The sequence below is a fragment of the Hordeum vulgare genome, chromosome 7H (assembly GCF_904849725.1).
Source record: "Hordeum vulgare subsp. vulgare chromosome 7H, MorexV3_pseudomolecules_assembly, whole genome shotgun sequence".
Lineage (NCBI taxonomy): Eukaryota > Viridiplantae > Streptophyta > Magnoliopsida > Poales > Poaceae > Hordeum > Hordeum vulgare.
This window is the reverse complement of record NC_058524.1, coordinates 306,862,025-306,873,909: the sequence shown is the minus strand read 5'-3', so window position 1 is coordinate 306,873,909 and position 11,885 is coordinate 306,862,025. Positions and strand designations below refer to the sequence as shown.

The 11,885-nt window shown below is 43.3% G+C and overlaps 1 non-coding gene across 1 annotated transcript; it reads left to right on the top strand.

The window, feature by feature from the left end:
• The first annotated feature begins 10,603 nt into the window (after nt 1-10,603).
• LOC123414439 lies at nt 10,604-10,742 on the top strand. Its single transcript, XR_006614407.1, has one exon. It is a non-coding gene; the product is annotated as a small nucleolar RNA Z247 (small nucleolar RNA).
• Nucleotides 10,743-11,885: the final 1,143 nt, after the last annotated feature.

Below are 11,885 nucleotides of genomic sequence, written 5' to 3'. Positions count from 1 at the left end.
ACGATGAAAGAAGTAGTAAGAACAGAAATAATAAATCTCCTGGAAGCGGGTATTATCTATCCTGTTGCTCATAGCGATTGGGTGAGTCTGGTGCATTGCGTCCCTAAGAAGGGAGGCATTACCGTTGTCCCTAATGATAAGGATGAATTGATCCCACACAGGATTATTACTGGCTATAGGATGGTGATCGATTTTAGGAAATTGAATAAAGCCAATAGGAAAGATCATTACCCTTTGCCTTTTATCGACCAAATGCTAGAAAGGTTTTCCAAACACACACACTTCTGCTTTCTAGACGGTTCTTCTGGTTTCTCCCAAATACCAGTTGCACAATCTGATCAGGAGAAAACCACTTTCACCTGCCCTTTCGATACATTTTATTATAGACGTATGCCTTTTGGCTTATGTAATGCACCTGCCACCTTTCAAAGATGTATGATGGCTATATTCTCTGACTTTTGTGAAAAGATTGTCGAGGTTTTCATGGATGACTTCTCCGTTTACGGGTCTTCCTTTGATGATTGCCTCAGCAACCTTGATCGAGTCTAGCAGAGATGTAAAGACACCAATCTTGTCTTGAATTGGGAGAAGTGCCACTTTATGGTTAATGAAGGCATCGTCTTAGGACATAAAATTTTTGAGAGAGGTATTGAAGTCGATAAGGCTAAGGTTGATGCAATCGAGAAAATGACATACCCCATAGATATCAAAGGTATAAGAAGTTTCCTTGGTCATGCTGGTTTCTATAGACGGTTCATTAAAGACTTCTCTAAGATTTCTAGGCCTCTTACCAATCTCTTACAAAATGATATTCCTTTTGTTTTTTATGATGATTGTGAGGAAGCCTTCGAAATACTTAAGAGGGCTTTGATAATTGCACCTATTGTTCAACCACCTGATTGGAACTTACCTTTTGAGATCATGTGTGACGCTAGTGATTATGCTGTTGGTGTTGTTCTAGGGCAAAGAGTCGATAAGAAGTTGAATGTTATTCACTACGCTAGTAAAACTATAGACAGTGCCCAGAGAAACTATGCTACTACGGAGAAGGAATTTTTAGAAGTCGTGTTTGCATGTGAAAAGTTCAGGTCTTACATAGTTGATTCCAAAGTCACTATTCACACTGATCATGTTGTTATTAAGTACCTCATGGAGAAGAAGGATGCTAAACCTAGACTTATCAGATGGGTTCTCTTGCTACAAGAATTTGATTTGCACGTTGTCGACAGAAAGGGTGCTGATAACCCAGTAGCAGATAACTTGTCTAGGTTGGAGAACGTTCTTGATGACCCACAACCTATTGATGATAGCTTTCCCGATGAGCAACTGAATGTCATTAATGCTTCACATAGTGCACCGTGGTATGCTGATTATGCAAACTATATCGTTGCCAAATACATACCACCTAGTTTCACGTACCAGCAAAAGAAGAAATTCTTCTTTGACTTGAGACATTACTTTTGGGATGATCCTCACCTTTATAAGGAAGGAGTAGATGGTGTTATTAGACGTTGTGTACCTGAACATGAACAGGGACAGATCCTACAGAAGTGTCACTCAGAGGCCTACGGAGGACACCATGCGGGAGATAGAACTGCACACAAGGTATTGCAATCAGGTTTCTATTGGCCCACACTCTTAAAGGATGCGCGTAAGTTTGTCTTGTCTTGTGAGGAATGTCAAAGAATAGGTAATATTAGCAAACGTCAGGAAATGCCTATGAACTATTCACTTGTCATTGAACCATTTGATGTTTGGGGCTTTGATTATATGGGACCTTTTCCAAAATCCAATGGGTATACTCACATCTTAGTTGCTGTTGATTACGTCACTAAGTGGGTAGAAGCTATCCCACTAGTAGTGTTGATCACAACACCTCTATCAAGATGCTGAAAGAAGTTATCTTCCCTAGATTTGGAGTCCCTAGATATCTAATGACCGATGGTGGTTCACACTTCATTCATAGTGCTTTCCATAAAACGCTTGCTAAGTACGATGTCAACCATAGAATTGCGGTTCCCTACCACCCTCAGTCCAGTGGTCAAGTAGAGCTAAGTAATAGAGAGATTAAACTGATTCTGCAAAAGACTGTCAATAGGTCTAGAAAGAATTGGTCTAAGAAGCTCGATGATGCACTGTGGGCTTATAGAACTGCCTAGAAGAATCCCATGGTCATGTCTCCGTACAAAATGGTGTACGGTAAAGTGTGTCATTTACCTCTTGAGCTAGAGCATAAATCTTATTGGGCAATCAAAGAGCTCAACTTTGATTTCAAACTTGCCGGTGAGAAGAGGTTATTTGATATTAGCTCGCTTATTGAGTGGAGAACTCAGGCATATGAGAATGCCAAGCTGTTCAAAGAGAAGGTTAAGAGGTGGCATGATAAGAGGATACAAAAGAGTGAGTTCAATGTAGGTGATTATGTCTTGCTATATTACTCTCTTTTAAGATTCTTTGCAGGCAAGCTTCTCTCTAAATGGGAAGGTCCCTATGTTGTTGAGGAAGTATATTGTTCCGATGCTATCAAGATCAACAACACGGAAGGTAATTGTCCGAGAGTGGTAAATGGGCAGAGAATCAAGCATTATATCTCACGTACTCCCATAAATTTTGAAAGCAATATTATCAATACCATAACTCTAGAAGAATACCTAAGGGATATTTATCAGCCTCTTTCAGACTCCGAAAACGAAGAGGTATGTGATTTGGTAAGAAAACAGAGTCCAAAACTTTTCCAGTAGGAAATTTTCTCTGTTTTGGAATATTTGAAAAAATACAAAAATTGGAAGTAGTCCGGAAAGTGCGCGAGGAGGCGACAAGCCTGCACGGCGCGGGCCCACCCCCTGGCCGCGCCGTGAGGGCTTGTGGCCTCCTCTTGCACCTCCTGGACTCCGTTTTCGTGCGGGGTACTCATTCTGGTCTGAAAAAAATCATTATATATACTCCCATTTGGTCTGACCCCTACATCACGTAGATTTCCTCTGTTTTTCATTTCGAGCCTGTTTTCTGCCGAAGATCTAGGTCAAGATGTCTTCTCAGGATTCAGAGGGGGATAGCTATGTGCCTGATTACCTTGCTAACCCCAAGGTCTATGGGGACTTTGATCCTTATGGCTGGACCTCTGATGAGGAAGAAGATTATGATCCCAAGGAGAAGGAACAAACGAGTTCCGATGAAGAGGAGGCTCCTCTACCTCAACCTGGACACACGCATGTGGAGTTCAAGAAGTCGAGCCTCCCTGACCCAAGGAAGCAACCTAAGACTTTGTTTATCCCATGTCATTTCTTGCAGGAGAGTAAGCAGGAATTATGCAAAAGGGTGTTGAAGCTTGAAGAGGAAAACGATGATCTGAGGGAGCAGAATTTTATGCTCAAGTGGAAATTAAACAAGCTCAAGACCTCTTCAACAACTCCTCCACGACCACCAAAGGAACACAACTGAGCATTGGTATGGGCAATCCCCTTGGCTTGTGCCAAGCTTGGGGGAGTTGCACTCGTATCGTATCACCATCACATCTTTTGCCTTTACCTTTGTTTTAGTTTTCCTTTTCAGTTTTTTCTTTCTCCAGTAGTTTTAAAAGTCTTAGTATTTTAGTCTTGAGTTTTTCTTTGTGTCACCCCTGATGTATTTGAGCTCGTGAGCCGTATAATAAAGAGTGTCTTAGTTGAAGGGCTTTGCCTCTTGCCATGATCAAAAGAGTGAGAATAGAACAAAAGCATGAAAGATCATGTAATGATCTTATGGGAAGTGACGGCTTCGCATATAAAAAGAATGAGGATTGAAACTTGTTGAGGGTAGGCAAACGTAGACCTTGGTCATTGTTGCAATTAATAGGAAGTGATAAAGAAGGAGAGGTTCACATGTGAATATATCATCTCTGACACCATCTATGATTGTGAACACTCACCAAACTATTGCATGCGTAGAAGTAGATGTTGGACAAGGAAGACAACATAATGAATTGTGTTTGCTTGGCTCCGAACAATGTTATATGATTAGATATCCCTTAGCATGTGACGATTGCTTCCACCTCATATTACCCAAAACCTCCCACACCAAGTAGAGATACTACTTGTGCATCCATAAACCTTCAAATCAGTTTTGCCATGAGTGTCCACCATACCTACCTATGGATTGAATAAGATCCCTCAAGTAAGTTGTCATCGGTGCAAGCAATAAAAATTGCTCTCTAATATGTATGATCTATTAGTGTGTGAAAAATAAGCTTTATACGAACCTGTGATGAGGAAGACATAAAAGCGATAGACTGCATAATAAAGTTCTTTATCACAGGAGGCAATATAAAGTGGCGTTCCTCCGCACTAAGAGGACACGCATCCAAACCTCAAAAGCGCATGACAACCTCTGCTTCCCTCTGCGAAGGGCCTATCTTGTACCTTTACTTTTTCCCTTGAAAGAGTCATGGTGATCTTCACCAATTCCTTATTTCGCCTTTATCTTGGCTAACGTCATATGCTTGGGAAAGATCTATATTCATATGTCAACTTGGAGGTAAGTATTCATGAATTATTATTGTTGACATTACCCTTGAGGTAAGCAGTTGGGAGGCAAAACTGTAAGCCCCTATCTTTCTCTGTGTCCAGCTGAAACTTTGATCTCATGAGTACCACGTGAGTTGTAGCAATTGTAGAGAACGAAACAATGATTGAGTATGTGGATTTGCTTTACAATCTCTTATTTGACTCTTTCTGATGTTGTGATAAATTGCAATTGCTTCAATGACTAAAGGCTATCGGTTGTTACTTCTCGGTAAGGTTCTTGATCCATGCTTTACTTTGTGAAGGAATTATCACTTTAGCATGAGAGATTATATGTTGGTATTGTTGTTCTGATCTTGATCATGATGCATGCATGTTCGTATCTTGTTTTGTCGACACCTCTCTCCCTAAACATGTGGACATATTTATTGAGCTCGGCTTTCGCTTGAGGACAAGCGAGGTCTAAGCTTGGGGGAGTTGATACGTCCATTTTGCATCATGTTTTATGTTGATATTTATCGCTTCTTGGGCTGTTATTTCACTTCATCATACAATTCTTATGCCTTTTCTCCCTTATTTTGCAAGGTTTATATGAAGAGGGAGAATGCCGGCAACTGGAATTCTGGCCTGAAAGTGAAGCAAAGTTGAGATACCTATTCTGCACATCTCCAAACGCCGTAAAAGTCAACGAGGATTGTTTCCCTATTTATCAAAAATACTAGGCCGAAGGAGCGCGAGAGGGGCGTCAGGGGGTAGCCACAAGCCTGCACGGCGCGGCCACCCCCCCCCCCAGGTCACGCCATGAGGGCTTGTGGGCAGCCCACTGGCCCACTAGCCCGCCTCTTTTGCTATATGAAGGGTTTCGTCCAGGAAAAAATCAAGGAGGAGCTTTTTTGTGGTTTCACTGCCGCCACGAGGCGGAACTTGAGCAGAACCAATCTAGAGCTCCGGCAGGACGATCCTGCCGGGGAAACTTCCCTCCCGGAGGGGGAAATCATTGCCATCGTCATCACCAACACTCCTCTCATCGGAGGGGACTCGTCACCATCAATATCTTCATTAGCACCATATCATCTCCAAACCCTAGTTCATCACTTGTAACCAATCTCCGTCTCGCGACCCTGATTGGTACTTGTAAGGCTGCTAGTAGTGTTGATTACTCTTTGTAGTTGATGCTAGTTGGATTACTTGGTGCAAGAGTTTATGTTCAGATCCTTGATGCTACTCATTACCTCTTTGGTCATGAATATGATTATGCTTTGTGAGTAGTTACTTTTGTTCCTGAGGACATGGGATAAGTCATGCTAATAGTAGTCATGTGAATTTGGTATTCGTTCGGTAATTTCATATGTTGTATGTTGTTTTTCCTATAGTGGTGTTATGTGAACGTCGACTACATAACACTTCACCATTATTTGGGCCTAGAGGAAGGCATTGGGAAGTAGTAAGTAGATGATGGGTTGCTAGAGTGACAGAAGCTTAAACCCTAGTTTATGCGTTGCTTCGTAAGGGGCTGATTTGGATCCACTTGTTTAATGCTATGGTTAGACTTTGTCTTAATTCTTCTTTCCTAGTTGCGGATGCTTGCGAGAGGGGATAATCATAAGTGGGATGCTTGTCCAAGTAAGGGCCGTACCCAAGCACCGGTCCACCCACATATCAAACTATCAAAGTAACGAACGCGAATCATATGAACATGATGAAAACTAGCATGACAGAAATTCCCGTGTGTCCTCGGGAGCGTTTTTCCTCCTATAAGACTTTGTCCAGGCTTGTCCCTTGCTACAAAAGGGATTGGGCCACTTTGCTGCACCGTTGCTACTTTTGTTACTTGTTGCTTGCTACAAATCATCTCACCACACAATCACTTGTTACCGACAATTTCAGTGCGTGCAGATTTTACCTTGCTGAAAACCACTTGTCAGATCCTTCTACTCCTCGTTGGGTTCGACACTCTTACTTATCGAAAGGACTACGATTGATCCCCTATACTTGTGGATCATCACGGTACAACTGGTCCACGACCTCCCAACAACCGGAGCTCAACAGAACTATGTCCGATTGAAGCCCGGTGTTGGGCCGGTTCAACTGCCCAGGGCTGCCACCGTGGGTCACTCAGTGGCAGCAACCCCTAGGGTATCACCCGTGGAGTTGTGGTTAGACCAGATGACATGAGCGAGCGGTACAATCGTATCAAGAAAACACGTAAGATGAGAACTACCATAACTTTGTAAATGAGCTCCAAATTGAGCAAACTCAAGCTTGTTGGATTCAGGATGACAAGAGGTATCCACGGGGTGATCATGTCATATGCCAATTTTAGTTGTTATTAAGCAAATAGTACCAACGTTGGGCCTTACCGGAAGAGTTTTATCCCAAAACAAAAATCGAGGGGGTCCCCATAACACCCCAAATATGTTAGGAGCGCTTAATATGGAACATAATACCGATGCTGAAGTAACCACGGCAGCAAAGATGGAACAAAACACCGATCTAGAAGGCAAAGCCTTCCACCTTTACCAAATATATATGTGCATTAAACTAAATAGCAATATTATTGTGATATATCAAGGAATCCATGTTGTCACGTGGAAAACATCTTGCACCTGCAACTAGCAACGCTATAAGAAGGGCCGAGGAAGCGGTAACATAGTCAAACAAAGGTTTTCTCGGATGTGGAGGGGTTAGAGGCTTTTCATGGCAATGTTGGGAGGCTTGACATAACAAGTGGTGGGGAGCGAGACAAGGCAATAGAAATGAGACAACTAGCATAGCAATAATAGCAGTGGTATCTAAGAAATCTTAAGAACATGCACTTATGCAAATGCCGATGATATAGAGATGTCAGACCTCTATGAATGAAGAACAGACAAAAACTCCAACATCGAAAACATCATAGAAGATGCACATGAACTCCATTTTTGATGAACTCGAGCTTGTGATAAAGATGACCATAAGCTCTAAAACTCACAAAGAGAACCACCAAACAAGAACCATAAAGATGATGCAATGATGCCAATGGTTTGAGCTCAATCTATCCTAAAATAGAAAACCTATCAAGGACAAGCCTATACCTAGCACATAGTCCACTTGAGCTAGATGATGACGATCTTGACTTCCTCAAGACTGACCACCGTTCTTGATTGCGCTGGCTCGATGAAGACTTATAAATTGCTCCCCCATACTCCACTATGGGTGAGCGACTATTCAACACATCTTCACTAGTCCATTGCCACCACAATGGACGGCAAGCTTCAAGCATGATATCTTCGTGATTCTCCACTTGAACTTTCACACCACAATCTTGATGATGATCACCACTTGTCGTCATCCTCCATGGGTTGTATGAGATCTTCCTCTTGACGCAAGCCCATGGACACATACCTAATCCCACATAGAACTCTCAAGAAGACCATGGGCTAGTACACAAAAGTGTAATGGACAATGTTTACGATACCATGGGATCACTTGATCCCTCTCGGTACATCTTGTATGCTTTGTGTGGTCATCAACTTGATTAACTCTTTATCTTAGTCTTGATCAACCTTGTGTCTTTATGACCATTCTTTGGATAATACCTTGAATACCACCTTGATCATCATATAAACTCCTTGAAACCAACACATGGACTTCAGAAAGTGCATATGGACAAATCCTTTGAATATAACTTAAGGCAACCAATAATCCATAGGAATTGTCATCAACTACCAAAAACATATATGAAGAAATATGCTCTAAGAGTGGTCAAGGGAGACCCAATCAAATGAGATGTCGAAGTAGTCGCTTTCAACAGGGTCGTTGTAGGCTCCGATATAGTACTTGTGGTTGACGATGGTCACGAGCACCGTAATACTCCTCCCTCCTAGAAAAGGAGCTTGCATGCTGAGGGACGTACACTCATTTGCATCCATTGAATTTACGCATCCAGGGTCCTGTAGCAACATAAGCCCAAAAAGAAATACCATCTGAACAAGTGCAGTTTCAAACCACCCAAATCACAACCTTTCTTCAGTTTTATGATGCCACTCCCATACTTCAGCCAATCCGACAGAGGTGAACCGAGGAAGCACCAGCCATGGACAGCAAGGTCCTTCTCAAGCTCATCTTCTAGATAGCCGTCAACGCCATACCAAATAAGCAACAGTGCATTCGAACAACCAGTTCCATCAGAAGCCAATAGTTGAGCTATGATAATCTATGCAAATGGCTAAGATTTTAGATTCTTGTCTTGGGGAGACCATGTTTAGGCACTCTAATTTGTTCCTCTAACCAGGGTATTATCCATTGCCTAGATCCAGCGTATAATGAACTAGAACATGTGTGAGTTGCATCTATTTGGTTGTCAATTGACCGTCTTGTTATTTCCCAGACCAGTAAAGCTCTTGTAATAACATGATCAGTTGAATCCTTCATAGCAACATCAAAATGATCAACTACACCACATAATTCCACCTTCTGGAGTAGCTTGTAAGTGTTCTTCACCATTTGTATGCCAGCAAGAGTAGTAACCCACTGTATCAAACACAACTCAGGAGTAAAAGGCATAAGCCAAGATGACCAGTATTTCTGTTCAACAGAGCACCACCGTGTAGCCTGATCAACCGTTGCTCCACCATAAGGAAACTTCTCCGCGTGATTAGATATTTCCCCAAGCAGCAAGCTACACCATTTTGGCTAGCTGTGACCTATACTAGAAAAATTCCCAACATAGAATGTACCCTCTGTTGGCAAATCTCAACTCTTTCTACTCCTAACTCTCACGCTCGACAGAGGAAGAAGAAGAACATGGAGTTTGTGCCGCTGAAAACTTGTGACTTTTCTGTTGTTTATTCCCGAGTTTATATATGATAGACCAAAGGAACCGGGCTCATGGCCCCCTAACTATGCGCCACCACCGATCGTGGTGCTCGTGCCATCCCACGAGCGATCAGGGGGGTGTCGGACTCGCTCCTGACGCTATCAAACTCAAGCTAATCTCGTTGACAAACTCCACGTGAACCTACTGACGAAACTGAAGAAATCCACACTAGTTTGAACTAACAAAACTGAACTACTGCACTACTGAACTATTGAACTGCAAACAGGGTTTATTCAACACCCTCCCTTGACAATTTTAATGATATATTGCTCAAGCCAGGACTTGCAAACAAATTTCAATGATATATTGCTCAGGCCACAAAGAAGCTTGCAGAGTTGCATTAACTAGCTGCAAACATTCAATATCCAGCCACCGTTGCTTAATTCTCAAGACTCTGCGATCACGAATCGTCTCAGATTTTTATCTTGCCGTGCATGGTTATTTCTTCTTAAACTTGTGAAGTATGTTAAACGACATCCTATCATGGACGGCTGGTTTAGATAGACTTGTACCGCAAGGTTAGACTAGAAAGGTTGTTAGGATTTATCTCTATCTATGTAACTTGAATATCTTTCTCTAGTCTATCTCTAGCTTAAACAAGATTGCATCCCAACTGCATGTACGCTATCAAGGAGGTTGTGACCCTGCTATATAACACGAAGCCGTCGGCCTCAAAGGGCACGACGTTCCTAGCCTAGTTTACATGGTAATCAGAGACGCCTCTCCCACTACATCTAGTCTTCCACCTCCCATCGCCTAAGCTTCCGACATGGCCTCCTCCAGCACCTCCAACTCCGCCCTATCCGGCCAAATCACCGAAAGGCTCACCCGCACATATTACATCCTCTGGCGCACACAAATCACACCGCAGCTCAGAGGTGCGGGATTCTATGGCCATGTTGACGGCACCATGAAGGAGCCAGTCAAAACTGTCGTCACCAAGGACAAGGACGGGAAGGAGGAGCACAGCCCGAACCCCCTTCATCCGATCTGGATCCGGGAGGATCAGTAGGTACACGGCTACCTCCTGAACAACCTCTCCAAGGAAGTTCTCGTGCAGGTAACATCGATTTCCCATGCACATGATCTATGGACAGCTCTGGTGAACATGTTTTCGTCTCAGTCAATGTCCCGAGTAAACAATATTTGCGTCGCTCTTGCGAACGCACAGAAGGGCAACCAAACCGTTGCAACCTTCTTTGCGCATATGCGCTCCCTGGCTGATGAACTGGCTGATGTCGGCAAGCCCCTCGACGACGACGAGCTCATCTCCAACATTGTGGCTGGACTCGACATGGAGTGCCAGCCGCTCGTCTCCGCCCTCGACGCTCGTGTGGAACTGGTCACCCTTGACGAATTGTTTGCTTAGATGAGGAACTTCGATCAAAGGGTGGCACTCTTCCAAGGCGCCAACACCAGAGGATTCAAGTCATATGCAAACGTCGCCACACGCAGCCGTAGTGGTCATGGTCGTGGAACAAACCGCGGCAAAGGAAATTACAACAACTCCTCCTCTCGCGGTGACCGCGGTGACTTCCGCGGCAATGGTGGCCGGTCCTCCTCCACCAACAACACGGGCCGCCACAACAACTCCTCCAACAGAAGATCTGATGTTGTCAAGTGTCTGATCTGTGGCAAACTTGGCCACTCGGCCAAGGGTTGCTGGTATCGCTTCGACAATGATGGCGACTCCTCCCAGGATGAGAAGGTGGCCGGAGCTGCTGATGGCTCCTATGGTGTGGACACCAACTGGTACATGGACAGTGGAGCCGCAAACCATACCATCGGCGAGCTTGAGAAGGTGATAATGCGTGATAAGTACCGCGGGAAGGACAACATCCACACTGCTAGTGGAGAAGGTATGGATATTTGTCACGTTGGTCATTCAATTATTAAAACCCCTCACAAAAAAATTCGTCTACGAAAAGTTCTGCATGTGCCTAGTGCCTCCAAAAATCTACTCTATGTTCATCGCATTGCCATTGATAATCATGTCTTTCTTGAGTTTCACCCTTTCTTCTTTTTGATCAAGGATCAGGCAAAGAAGAGGGTGTTATATCGAGGTAGATGCGTTCGTGGGCTTTACCCACTAATTCCAAAGATTAGAAGATTCAATAAACAAGCTTTTTGTGCTACCAAGTTATCCTCTACATGGTGGCACGATAGGCTAGGTCATGCAGCGTTTTCCTTAGTTGAGCGATTGCTTAGAAAGAATAAACACTCATATGTTGGACAGCATAATGTTGAAGCAGTTTGTGATTCATGTCAAAAAGCTAAGAGTCATCAGTTACCTTATCCAATTTCCACCTCTACAAAACCCTTGCAACTTATTTTTTTCTGATGTTTGGGGACCTGCTCCCTCATCTGTTGGTAGACACTCTTACTACATAAGTTTCATTGATGACTATAGCAAATATTCCTGGATCTATCTTCTCAAGAAACGATCCGTCGTTTTTCAAGTGTTCCAAAATTTTGAGGCTCTTGTTGAACGAAAATTTGACACAAAAATCATAGTTGTTCAGTTTGAT